This window comes from Ascaphus truei, chromosome 15 (assembly GCF_040206685.1).
Source record: "Ascaphus truei isolate aAscTru1 chromosome 15, aAscTru1.hap1, whole genome shotgun sequence".
NCBI classification, from domain to species: Eukaryota; Metazoa; Chordata; class Amphibia; order Anura; family Ascaphidae; genus Ascaphus; species Ascaphus truei.
In genome coordinates, this window is record NC_134497.1 from 9,248,417 (window position 1) to 9,263,150 (window position 14,734).

Consider the following 14,734-nt stretch of genomic DNA (forward strand, 5'->3'; position numbering starts at 1 on the left):
TTCCTCATCCAGCACCCTTCACTCACCCCTGTTATCTGCAAGGGATCCCCATCTCCATGACTCCTTCTTCCAAGAGTTTACAAGCCCTGTGTGCACCTATCCCACTGTACAGGAGCATGCAAAGTGACATGGAAATGAGGCCTCACCCTCGACTCCCGGGCACCTGCTGCCCTTTAATGGCAGAGGCTTCTATACGAGAGAGAGAGAGAGAGAGAGAGAGAGAGAGAGAGAGAGAGAGAGAGAGAGAGAGAGAGAGACACAGAGAGAGAGAGAGAGAGAGAGAGAAAAGAAAGAGAGAGAGAGACAGAGAAAGTCCCCATGCAAATGTCAATGACATCAACCAGCAGATTCGGCAGTCACAAGCAGGTGACGGTATGAAAGTGGTCACATGTGCCACCATCACTAAGCCCTTTGCTGCCAGAGAGACCTTTAAATTGTACGTTTGGCTGCAGGGGTAACCCATTCTCTGCTAGAGGGGAAAGCAGTGCACCCCCACAAATCCTCTATTCACACCCCCTATCTACTCCTTCCTCCTGCTGGGGATATCTCTCCTAATCCTGGACCCAGCCATGTACACACCTGCTCTCACTCACGCCTCCCTGCCACTTCTTCCCCTGCTAATGGTGTTAACCTACAGTATCTAATTTAATACTGACTAACCTTAAAACTCGCCTCACAGAATCCCAATAGCCTGCACTCACGATTACTGTCCCACACCCACAGTCACTGCTACCAACTATGGTGACCAAGCACTGCCATCTACAGCACTTATTCCCTCACCTGCTTTCTCTGTAAATTGCCCGTCATACCACTTAGATTGTAAGCTCTCGGGGTGAGGATTTCCTTTCCTATTGCCTGATTTTGCTGTTTGTATTATTATAATTCCCTGTACTGTATTTTTTGTGAAGCCCTGAGTACACTTTTGGCGCTATATAAATAAAGACATACAATACAATACACTGTTTTGTACTGTAAGCCATCGCAGGATATAAGGGGGTTTATAAGACTGCCCCCTCATACAAGTCATTTTTATCTTATCTAGCAAATACGACTCACGGGGACTTCAATGTGTTGTATATACATAGATATGATAATAATGTGTATCGATAATATGCAGTCTTATATAAAAGAGCTACATTTAACAAACATCCTACCTACCACTATGTGCCGTTTCTATAAAGTTATACGGCTTAGAGGGTGGAACTCACACGTTTTCCCAAGAGGATGCATATTGGATTTATACATCAGTCAATAGAAGCAGAGTGCAAAATAACATCCAGCTCTCTGTGTCTCTCAACGAGGATACTGTAACATCCCTCTTATTATCTCACGTGATACTACAAAGGAAATAGCTCAGTGGTTTTGCCAGAGGTAAAAATGTTTACATTTTTTTTATATATTATATACAGATGTAATAAAGTTAATGTTCTCGCGTGTTAACGTTTTTATTACAGAAATGATCTACAGAGTTGCTTTAATATGCAGATTGGTGCATAATGTGCTGAGCAGTGTGTGCCTGTAATATACAGATCAACGTGCAGAGCAACGTGCCTGTAATATGCACAGCAATGTGTATATATAATGTGCAGGAATAGTTTATCAGGCAGGCACTCCAGCGCATAATCAACAATTTATTTTGGCTTCTACAAACTAAATTGTTAATTGTGCACTAAGTGCCTGTCTAGTGGATTATTCTTCCCCTGCACTGCTGGATTGTAATAGTGTTACAGTGCCCCTGTGAGAATTTAGCTTTGTTTTCCTAACTACATTAACATGGTCTCTATATAATGTGTGTTAGTAGTATCAGAGCAGTGTGTTCCCCTAACGTACAGAAGTGCTCCATATATAGGCTGATGTGTGTGCGTGTGTGCGTGTGTGCGTGTGTGCGTGCTGCGTACGTGAGGCTGGGAATTGAAGCAGCTAATAACATTTCAAGGCCTGACTTCATTCAAATGAGCTTGAAATTGTGCTCCTTCCCAGCAGATGGCTTTGCAGATAATGATGCTTGGGCAATGGAGAGAGAGTCCCTCCCCCCCCCTCCCTCTCGCTCACTCATCTCCTGTTGCCATGACAGGCCGCAGGGCTGAAATGGATTCTGCTTATTAAATTTGTTGACTCTTGTGTGCTCTGAGAATGAATGCTGCTCGGCATTAGAATATAAAGAAAACAGAAAGGGCGGCCCCTCGCTGCAGCATGGATAGTGTTATCTTGGAGAGTCAGGTATCTGTAGTCCTTGCTAGGGCAGGACATGATCATCAGCAAAGTTCTACTCTTTGGGAGGCCCAAATACTCAACGGAGATTTTGTTTCAAATACACACAACCGTGTTGCTGTTGAATTGATGCTAAAATGGTCATTTGGACCATACAACTCTTACTGTCGTTGTATCAAGTTAGAAATGTTTAAAGGAGCAATAGGGGGAAGAGTTACATCAATTGTAACTTCAATAAAAAAAAATGTATTTTTAATTAATATATTTTAATCTAATGTGTGACTTTGGTAAAGAGATTTGCACAGGATAACTCTCGGTGGAAATGGTCCAGATAGTGGTTTATTGTAGATTAGCACATTATGTTACTTCTGACTGCTACTTATTATAACAATTGTTTGTTCTTGTATAGTGCTAGTTCAGTGCTTTACAGAGACATTTTGCAGACACAGCTCCGTAGAGCTGCCAATCTATGTTTTTTTGGCACAGGGAGATAAAGTGACTTGCCCAAGGTCACAAGGAGCTGACAATGGGAATTGAACCTGAGTTGCTTCAAACTCAGTGTCAGTCAGTGTCTTTACTCACTGAGCCGCTCCGTCTCACACTTTTTGAATGTTAATACTTCAGCTACTTAGAGTCCATGTAGCATATGCAGTTTACTGTGTGAAAGCAAAACTGTTAGCAACCTTTTACATCTGCTGTTTTTGCTGCAGCTGGATTAGACTTCTAAATTCAACTTCTTTCCCAACGTCTTAATGCTTCTGCAGCCAGAGAGACACGTTCTCTCTTCATTCCCTTGAACTGGGGGTCTTACTAAGACAGGTGGTCCTTCTCTGCTATTCACAAAAGGAGCTGACAGTGACTAAGGGTCCTGCACAAAACCTCAGCACTTGAGATGTTTCACACAAAGGCAGCTGTGATGGAAAGGTCGCAGGGCAGTTCTGTTTCTCGGTGGAGAGTACACCCTCGGAGTCAAAATCAGCCCATAGAGCACTAATACTGACGTGTCCCACAACTCGCTGCAGTTCCTGGTATTACGGGGAAAAAAAGAAAAAAGAAGAGGGATTGAAAATAAGAATAAAAGTGTGTGGATGTTGGCCATTCACCCACACCCCCATCTTCCTGGCTCTGAGTCACAGGAAGTTTTAGCTGCAGCTTTCTCTGTGGGGTCTATGTTTCAAACACCAAAAATGACCATCATGTTGTTAAACTTGTGCTGAAAGAAGCAAGCTAAACTGCAATTTACTCGGGTCTGATTCCACCTCATTCTGTCCATAATCAGCACAGACAATGGTTACATGGAGCTGCAGGGAAAGTTACAGGAGGATGTGTGTGAACTTATTGTAATAGGGTGTATTCTTGTCTCGTGCGGTCGTATTTAACTACTTCTTCTGCAGGAAATAAAGTATCCGAGCTGTGGCTTAGAAAATGGATTCAAATGTCTGAAATTTGACACCCACGTTTCCTGCTGTAGCTGATTTTCAATAATACAATTCAGGGCACTAAGATGGGGATAACTATTGCTAGACACATCAGCTCTCACTGATTCTCTATGAGTGCCTCTGATTTGGAGCCGGTCGCACTGATTTTTGGTTAGCATTAGGGATCGTTTATACTTCAATGGATTCCCACTTAACAAATACCCACTTTCTTTCACTTTTCTATAACAAGCTATTTGTGTGGTCCGGAACCCACAAATCTCACTGGTTTTAGTCATTTGAGGTGGACACAACTCTTAGGCCTCCTGTACGTAATAATAATAATAATATTAATTTGTGTTACAAATGCACAGAAGTTTAGAGATAAAACCATCCCTTTATCCCACATCTTCTTTGCGTGAGGATACACATAGAAACATAGAGACGGGAGGGTTGTGATATTCAGGTGGGGCCTTCAGGCCTCACATTGCATCTCTGTCCTGGAAACTCTGTACTCAGAGATTCCAAGCCGTAGTCTAAGTAGACACAGGCAGCACTCCATAAGCAGGGCCAACGTGGGATGACAAAGGCATGCCACACTTATGGGAGGGTCTCCATCCCAGGCTGCAGGCCTCATTAAGTGGGGAGGAATAATGTTAATAGGTTTTGTTCAGAGCTCAGAGGCCTGGCTGGCAGACCCAGCTGTCGTTGGGGTAAATGCTTGGAGATGGGGAAGGGTCAGCCGGCGTAAAGTAGAGAGCAATTAAGAGCACACAAAAGAAAATGATCCCGGCACGTAGGGTAGAAAAAAAAAAAAGGTTTAAATCAGGCAAGAAAAACAAAAAAAAAAAGGGGGTATGAAGCAGCTAAGAACTTTGCATTCCTGGCGAGGAGGAAAAGGCAGCTCAGGGATAGAAAGTTATGTTACATTGTATCCCCACACCCTCTGCACGTGGAAAGCAAGTTTTCTGGGTTTCAGGAAGTATCGCCATTCACGGTGTTTCATTTCCAAAGACAGAATATTTTATTTGTGTTACTAAGGCAACACCTGACTTTTTTTTTTAACATTTTTTTTTTTACAATGTATTACAGGGAAGTCACCTTTCATTTGGCAGCATGCATCGTCACATTGCAGAAATTAATGAGTCTCATTTTCTCAGCAACTAACAAATGCTTTTTGGCTCATTTTGATGGCTCTGCATCCGGAGATTTCAGTAATGTCAAATGTACTGCAGACAAGAAAAGAGTTCTAAAACCCCTGGGAAATCACGTGGCTTAATCGCACGCTTCTCTTGTATGAAAACGTTGATTCTGTATCCATGTTCTTAAGCACTTTTATAGACAAAGTTTGATGACTACACCTCAAATCACACACAAATCTTCCCCGAACACACACAGGCCACCAGACAAAGAAACACACAACGCTTCTCAAACACACGCAGATCCCTAATACATACTGAAAATACACATACGTGGATCCCACACCCAAAAGACACCCTTCTAGTCGCCCCAGTTCCTCTTAAAACCTTAAAGCATCCTTAAGTGTTCCTCAGTACTTTTAGGAAACTAGCTCCTCCTATGTGTATGAAGGAACGGAGTGAGGGGCGAGAACCAGACTTTTGGGGAATAATGGTCCTTCTGAATGGCCATTGTCCAACCACCTGGGGTCTTCCAGCCAGCAGCGTAGACTCCAAGCACTAGACGGAGATTTTGGGTGGTCACATGTTCATTTCTCATCCTCCCAAAGCTCTGCTTTTCCTTTCATCCCTTCCTCCCCCAACCCTCTTCCCAATTCCTAAATGATTTCAGGGGCATCTGTATGTAAATGGGGTTCTGTTAGAGGAGGAGTTTAGATAAAGAATGTGATCAGTGATACTTTGTTGGGTGCCTGCAGATCAGGATAGATGGTGCTTTGTTTGTCGGGCAGCGTGAAGGTGACGTAGAGAAACCTTTTTTCGTGGATCATTTAAAGCTGTAGTGCCTCTTATCTGCTAATGTTGAGATAACCGTTTCAGTGCCGGCCACGCATTGAAGGGGAGACGGGTGCAGTTAATTGTAACAAGGTCAAAACACATTTCTTTTTTTTTTTACAACCCGCAGAGATGGCATCATCATTTTAATGTGTTGTGCTTCACTGCGGATTCTGCTGCTGACCTTTTGTGAAGGAATAAGAGGTCGTTCTGTTTATTCCCAGCTCTGATTCAGAAATCAGGCAAGGGCAGTTTGTGTGTGGTTTCAACAACAGGAAACAGACAGCACGTTGCCTGTATTATATAGCAAGTCTTCTGCTGCACTGTAGTGATAAACAATCACATACAGACCCTCATGTGCTAACAATCAGTCAATTTAAAGTTCTGTATTACGACATTAAATGATGTCTATTTGGGCATGTAAGGCAGTAGGCACCTGGATGTATTTACCTTGTTGAAAAAAAAGTTGGGCTGGTGTATTATCAGCAGAGATAAATAGACAAACATGTTATGTTCAAATTCCGCATCTCTCGCCTAATGTTCTCCCCTTTCATCAAAACGAACGACTACATCCGAGATGGAGCAATCCTATCGGTATTGTTCAGTGTCAGGATTAAGCCGTTTGAGTGAGACATTTCTTCAACTGGAACCAGGCTTTATTGGATGAAAGAAGGCACACTGCAAGGTGCGGATATCATGAGCATGACAATGGGACCACTTTAGGGCAATATTTACTAAACCGTGCTAAGTCATAAGGTAATAAACACAATCCCAGCAAACTCAGAACCCCCAAAACCCACCACACATTGCGGTGAGTTTTGGGGTTCTGAGCTTGCTGGGTTTGTGTTTATTAATTTGATTTTCAACTGGTATCAGTTGTTTGGATGTTGGTGGATCTTCCTCCCAGGATTTAAGCTCGCCCCTCCCCACTTTTGAAGTGGCAAGGTTTTTTTCATGTTCCTGTGCAGTACAGGCCCACTGAGCTTATTCTCCCCCCAGCAGAGGTAAATGAGAAGTGTCACAGGTAGCGTTAGGACCTGCATACTGGTTGTGCCTTGACGCGGCTTGCAGGCTTATTACGTTTTGGCCAAAGGGTTTAACTAAATGACCCTTATTCAGAAGAATAAGTATTTCACTGTGTATTTTTGTCACATTGGATAAGGTGCCTTATGGCAGCGGTGCTCATCTCCAGTACTCATGCCCCCCTAATAGGTCAGGTTTCCAGCATATCCCTGCTTCAGCACAGGTGGCTCAATCAGAGGCTCAGTCAAAGTATGATTGAGCAACATGTGGTGATGCTGGGATATCCTGAAAACCTGACCTGTTTGTGGGGTGCGGGTGGGGGGAGGTAGGACTGGAGTTCAGCACCCCTGCCTTATGGCATATTCAATAGGGTCCTTAATGTTTTACGGATTCAAAAATAAATAAAATAAAGTCATTTCCATGAGTCATTTTGTGGCACCCTATTTAAACAAGTTTGCACAACATTACTAAATGTGCAGTTTGCATCTAAATGCAGGTCCACCAACACGCATCGTGCATTTCTCTGGCATCTTCCACTGTTCTGCCTCAGCTCTGCGTATTTCTTAATGGCGTTGAGTCTGCCTTTTTATTTCCCGGTTATTCTCACAGCGAGAGAGGGTGTATCTGCCCCTGGTAGAGTAGGCAGGGGGTGGGTGGGTTGGACAGACACAGCATACCAAATGGGGCCCTTTATGTGTTTTACTAATGGACTTTCAGGGACAAAGTTATTATTTTCTTCTAATGGTGTTCTTTTCCCCCCCTCTACAGTATCTCTTTTTCTCTGTCCTTTAAAAAGCACATCATAACTACAAACAGAATAGCTGTGCAAATTACAGCAATCACCGCTAGAGCCCGACTATTAGGAGCATCTGGGATCACGTTTTACATAACACTGGACACTTTCTTGAAACAATTACGGCTGATAATGAATCAGAATTGGCTGTGGCTGTAAATGCTTCAGAGAGCTATTCAGGAGTTGTCAGCAGCAGAACCCCCTCTTTCTTTAAAATAAAGGGCTTGCCTAATGCAAGGCAGAAGTTTTATTGCTGAAGCACTTGCAAGAAGTGAGTCCTGGGCAAGTGAAATAAAGGAGAGGTGCCCTTTGGTGGTAGCTGTTCATGTCAGCATCGTAGTGTCATCTCAATGCCTATGGCCATTCATAAGCAGTGGGTGTGATGGGGTCGGTGTGTGCATGTATCTGACACTTTAAATACTTCACTCATTGAATCTTTACTCCTCTGCTTAGTGACACTATTTCTGCGCCAGTTTTGTCCCATCGAAATCAATGTAGTATTTTCATTGAGAAATCAGACAGTGAGTACAATGTATCTAAGGTTCACCAGGATGCACAGGCTGTAAAACCGATGCTTGGAGAGCCACGTGAATCCCTCATCCCCAGAGGGTTCTACCGTTACTACCCAGTGTGAGACATCCATCTACGGTGGAGATAAGGAGGAGCCTGCAGACACAGATATTAACATGGGGATAATTCAAATGGAGAATAACAGGCCCTGGAATTGAGCTCTAGAGGGAGACAGCCCCTTTGTGGGCTCCATGTTAAAATGGATCAGAAACAAAAAGTGACACACTTTGTGTACTCCTTTGCATGTCATTAGCCAGAATCCATTGGTGCAGTGGAAGCACTGTATGCTAAGAGATTATGGGGAAGGGCAGGGTTGCAGACCTGTCTGAGACACGTGAATGTGCTAAAAACGTGGGATTTTTATTTGCTGGAAAATAAATAAAATGTTTTTTTTTTTTTAAAAAAAGAAGTGTCTTTTACCATAACGTTATATTTTTTTCCCTTTTCCTGGTAAGTCTAAGTTGTCAGGAATTCCTCTGCTTCCAATGTAACAGCATTATTTTTTTACATTTTGCTCAAATACAAAGCAGAACTATGAATTGCTGCGTGTAGGAGCACTTAGTACACAATGAGTCCTTCCTGTTTTTCAGTCCTCGGTCACGGTTAGGGTGCCCAGAATATGTTGGGCTTTATGTATCCAGAGGTACGTTCACGCTGATGCGGCTGCGTCCAAAAAATAGCCACATGTTTATGAAGTGTATTTCTACGTTTTTCAAATTTGACGCACACTGCGCTAGTATCCTGCGCTGGAAAACGAAGACTTGCGTCTCCTTTAAGGTGACGGAGAAAACCAACGCAGAAAACTCAAGAAAAGTAACATAAGGCGCACAGTTCATAATACACAGACCTGCGAGAATATGCAAATGGGACTCCGCCCTAACTCCTCCCACTTGCTCCATAAATCCCTCATGGTCTTGCAGAGATACCTGAAAATGGTACATAGACGCTGCCTGGCACCGGTATATTTCAGCGGGAGTTGGGACAAAGTACCGGCTTTGGCCTGCAATTTGCCCATTGATACATGGACCCGTTTGATGTGCAGTGCACATCCCATAGCCATACAGGGGCTGGTAGACGGTTTGCTAAGGGATGCACCATTATAATTGTCAGAGAGGTGATTCTATTTTCAGCTGCCTATTGGGATAACAGATTAAGTGATCAGTGTCCAGCTGCTTTGTAAATCTCTCATGATTTCAGGCTTGCAGGTGAGCCTGGGTAAGTTTCCTCTGGCAGCTGTCACACAAACTTGTCGCTCAACCTACCCTTTGTGCCCCTAAAATACTCTAAACAAACCCTTTGTCCTCGCCCCAAATAAAAACAGAAGAGAAATCCCCCTCGTTTTCAGCAGAGAGAACATTTCCTCCTGGCCCCAATCAGTTTATCATCAAACAGCGACTCCTGCTAAGGTGGAACAAAGGAGGGACACATCACACCTGCTGTCAGGTTGTTTACATGAAGCTCAGGTGTTCTGCAGGAGGCTTCTGGTCCGCTCCCTTCAGCTGCTTTAGGACCTCGCACTTCATGCCTATGACTTTGAACTAGCAACAAGTTACCTAACCACTTTCACCGCTAATGGAGTCTGCAAAGTGCTTCTTGGTAGAAGTGCAATAAAAGGTGTAATCTCCCCAAAACATGTGTACAAACTGCCTTTGCTTTCTTCATTTCATCCCATTTTTTAACTACTTGAGGGAGACGTGTGTATGTATATCTTTATTCGCGTTATACGCCTGTCCGACTCTTGCGTTATGCTCAAGGATGTCTTCTGTCTGCCCCCTTTGTATCTAAAGCCCTCACCCACCTTAAACCTTTTTTCACTCACTGCCCCACACCTCTGGAATGCCCTTCCCCTCAATATCCAACATCACCCTCTCTATCCACCTTTAAGACCCACCTTAAGACACACCTCCTTGATGAAGCATATGAGTAGCTCCGTGGCTGATACTATACACCTCATACATCGACTTTGGCCCTCTTGCAGACTCACTTATCAGAACACCTTACTCCTGTCTCTGTTAGTTCTTCCTATTTACCGCTTAGATTGTAAGCTCTTCGGGGCAGGGACTTCTTTTCCTAATGTTACTTTTATGTTTAAAGCGCTTATTCCCGTTATGTGTTATACTATTATGTCACGTGTATTACCGCTGTGACTCGCTGTGTACAAGGATCGTGCTGTATAAATAAAGATATACATACATATAGAAAAAGATGGCCTGTCCCGCAGAGCTTACAATCTAAGTGGTAAGTAGGTTTAAAAAAAACAGCATTCATTAAAAGAAAACAAATTCTTTTCAATGTAATTTTTTTTTTTTACAAGTTTATTGTCTGTTTTTTTTTTTTAAACAATATTACACCAAGCACTTCACCTCAGTGTGAATTCTCTGTGGTTCGCAATTAAAATGTCTGCTTTCCTGATACAGCTGGACCCCATTATAATGCGGTGCTCCGGGGCCACACGATGAGACCGCGTTATAACCGGGATCGCGGGGGGGAAAATGGCCGCCGCGATCAGGATTTACCTTACTTTGTTGTTTTATAAATGCCCAAGTTTTGACCTCCTTTGGTCTGATTACTGGAAATAAAAGTGACAACTTTGACTTCTTTTTTTGATACTTTTCAGGCCTATGTAGCCAGCTGAGTTTGACATGTTCCTCAAGCTATTTTGCCATAGTTCGTCTTGCTCATGATTTGGGGGCGGTGGAGTGGGGGGGGGGGGGGGTTATATGGAGGAGTTGGGGAGGAATAGAAAGAGTAGTTACATGGAGCGGGGAAAGAGTTACACTACACACATTATAATGGAAAGTATCAAACTCAGTGTTTGTGCCCATTATTTTCCTCCCTTCTTAGGCCGCAACCGTACCGAGTGCGACGGCGTAGCACCGAGAACAAAAGGCCATTCCTCAATTGCGCGTAAAAATAATTTGATTTTGTCGCACAACGGCTGGGTCACGTGAGCGGTTCAGCCAATGAGGGCGAAACGCTCACGTGACATCACGGGCACACTTTCCCGTCACGTCTCCTCCAGATCCCGTGGCCTCGGATCGCCTATGCAGTAGGCGGAGCGCATGGCGTCCCGCGCGCCTGCTATATCCGGGCCCTGCAGCAAAGTCTGCGGTGGCGTAAACCTCTCTAGCAAACAGATCTACACAAGCTCTGAAGGGGTTATTGGCCATACTGTATGGGATCAGATTGTAGGGGAAATTGAGTATTGATCCCTGAAACTGCCCGAGCGTGAGCTGGAAACGTCAGCATAGGAAAATAATATATCAACTAGAAAGAAAGTGAGAGAAGCTGACCCCCAGTGACCTGGGAGTGTGTGGGGAGGCAGGCGGGGGGGGGGGGCTCTCTGTGGAATCCTTCGCCCCACTCACCCCACAGTCTGCAACGACAATACAGGCAGCTGCCTGGGAACAGAGGCAGAGAGCACAGAGAGTAATTTATTTACTCCACACAATGGCTTGTTTGAACAGCCTCCTGTAGACGGGGAGAGAAGGGAAGGGAGTTAATGTGCAGGGGTATTCCCCAAATATATCGTGGCGGGGATACCACACCTTAACGTTCTGAACCTGAGGAACCAGGGGCTGTGGGACATCCACTTTTAAAGAATAACGTGGCACGACCAGTGTAAAGTGCAAGAGCGTAATTCAGCATTAACGTTTCTGTGTATCAATGCCTCTTCTTCAGGGCGAATCGGTTGACATTGAATAAAACCATTGCACGTAAGATTGGTTGTGCCACGTAAATTAGGGTTGCCAGGTGTCCGGTATTGAACTGGACTGTCCTGTATTTGGACAATCTGTCCAGTAAAAAATGAGAGGTAATACTGGACATGTACGTGTCCGGTATTACATCTCTGGACATAGTGACATGACTGGCTTGGGGGGCCGCAGGATTTCCCCGAGCAGGGCTGTTGCTTGGGGGGCTGGGCAGCTTCCTCCATCCTGATTGGCTGCTGCTGGGTAATGCAGCCAATCAGGAGGAGGTGTTATGATCCAGGGGGTGGGGCCAAGGAGAGGAGGAAACAGCATGGAGAGTGTTGCACCATTCAATGTTGTGTCCAGTATTTTTAGAGAAGCCACCTGGCAACCCTAAACGTAATTACCCTGTAACCTCTTTAGGAAAACACGGAGGCCCACAATGCAACCCAGCCCTGTGTGATGTAATTCAATGCAATCCAACACAACAAAAAGTGCAGAGCAACACAATATTTTTTAATTGTATACATTTTTATAGCGCTGGCAGTCTACACAGCTCTGTACAGAGAAATGTTGCTAGCATTGGTCCCTACCCTGTAGACCTTACAATCTATGATTTTGGTGCCTGTGGCACAGGGAGATAAAGGGAGTTGTGCAGGGTCACAAGGAGCTGACACCGGGGATTGAACCAGGTTCCCCTGCTTCAAACACAGTGTCATTGCTTTTCAAGTTCAGAGCCTTTACTCGCCGAGCTTTTACTCGCCGAGCCGCTCCTCAGCCCAATATTACACAAAACGGTGAAACACGAAATGATGAGCTGATCAGTGTAAGTGGCCCAAAGTGTAAAATGCAAGAGCCTGTTTCATAAATGAAAAGGGATACAAAATACTTTCCCCCAGGTTCTCTTAAAAATGAGATACCTTTTTGTAAAGCTGCAAATTCTTTGAGGAAGGAAAGCAGCATTTTCAGAATGATTTGTTGATTGGCGTAACTTTGCAAAGCTTCGAAGCAGAACATCTGTTACATGCCTGAGTGCTTTAACGTTATTTCAAGTGTAGTATATTTCATCGGGGGGGGGGGGGATGGGGGGGGGGGGGTATTAGGAGGTTGCCCCTGTGCCCCTTCACATGAACTATAAAGTTCTCTCTTTGGGAGGGAGCTGATGAAACATATATCTAGACCTATGTTCTAAGCATCGCAAATGGCTTTTTTTGCGCACGTCTCATTTTAAGTTGTACTTGTGTGAGCTCTATGTGCTAATCTGCTGTCCTATCTGTGCTAGGTATAGAGATATTAATAGTTTGCGCTAAAAATAGAAATTTCTGTGCACTAACAAAAGTAGAAAGTGCATCACAATCAGTTGCTAGATATCGATCCAAAAATGTTTTTGACACAGCAGGTATGTTTAATTATACAAGCTAACATAATGTATTATTTTTACAGTATTATTACTAATAAATAATAATTGATCATTACTAACACTTGTTATAAATGAAAATAAAATACACAGAATTAGTTTTTTTATTGAAATAATATCAATCAGGTATTTCACATGATGCGATGCGCCCAAAAGTTAATTTCAACAACAGCTTATGCTTCACTTACACATTCTTGTTACATTCGGCACACAATTGCTGAAGGTTTGCATTACTTTTTAGCACTGATGCACACAACATTAAAATATCATCTGAGTAGAAAGGACCCCCTGTAAACTCACTACTAATAGGGGTAGCGATTCTCTAATCGGGCTAATTAAGCAACATACCCATTTACATTTTTATTGTGAATAAGAAAGAGTGAGAAAAAGTAGTGGGATGTTTTCAGAAGTTTTGGAAAGTATGGGGTGATTTTGGCGAAGCTGTGAAAATGACACATGGAATCTGTGCCTCCCACGGGGAGGACAGAAGAAGCCTATGGCCCATAGGGTCTGTCCCTTATATGGAAGGGGGCACAGTAAGAAGGAACCTATAACTAATAATAATAGCATGTTCTTGTATAGCGCTGCTAATTTTACGTAGCGCTTTGCAGAGACATTTTGAAGGCACAGGTCCCTGCCCCGTAGAGCTTACAATCTATGTTTTGGGTGCCTGAGGCACAGGGAGATAAGGTGACTTGCCCAAGCTCATGGAGGAATATGAACAAGGTTCCCCTGCTTCAAACTCAGTGCCAGAGTCAGTTTATTTACTCCCTGAGCCATTTCTTCTGCACTAGCTGGAGACATTTGAACATATGGTACAGTAAATATGAGATATTTCTGTGTCATCGACATTTTTAGAAAATGTCAACATGTGCAAAAAGAAAATGCTACAACCTCACACAGTGACACAAACACAGTGGTCACCTATAGAAAGGGCACATACAGGCATACCCCGCTTTAAGGACACTCACTTTAAGTACACTCGCGAGTAAGTACATTTCACTTAATAGGCAAACGGCAGCTCGCGCATGCGCCTGTCAGCACGTCCTGAACAGCAATACCGGCTCCCTACCTGTACCGAAGCTGTGCACAAGCGGGGAGGCTATAGAGCCTGTTAAACATGCGTTATTTACATCAGTTATGCACGTATATGACGATTGCAGTACAGTACGTGCATCAAAAGTGGGGAAAAGGTAGTGCTTCACTTTAAGTACATTTTCACTTTACATACATGCTCCGGTCCCATTGCGTACGTTAATGTGGGGTATACCTGTACAGTACATTCTACAGGGTTACAGTATAGGGTGTTCCTGATGTCCAAAAAGAAGGAGATGGATGGGAACTAAAGGTTCCTAATGTCTTTGAGAGATATGTTTCTGATGTTGAACCGCAAATAAAAATAACCACTTGGGAGCACATGCAACCCTGCCTGTCCCCATTGCTCCCTCCCACTGCAGCCAGGGATTCTGGGTAATGACATGCAAATGATCTCTCACAGTGTGATGTTGAACCAGAATTCATAGATGTTATCATTACCCAGAATCCCTTGATGTAGTGGAAGCACTGTATGCTAGGTGATAATGGGGACAGGCAGGGTTGCAGACCTGTCTCATACATGTGAACGCGCTCACAAGGGGCTATTT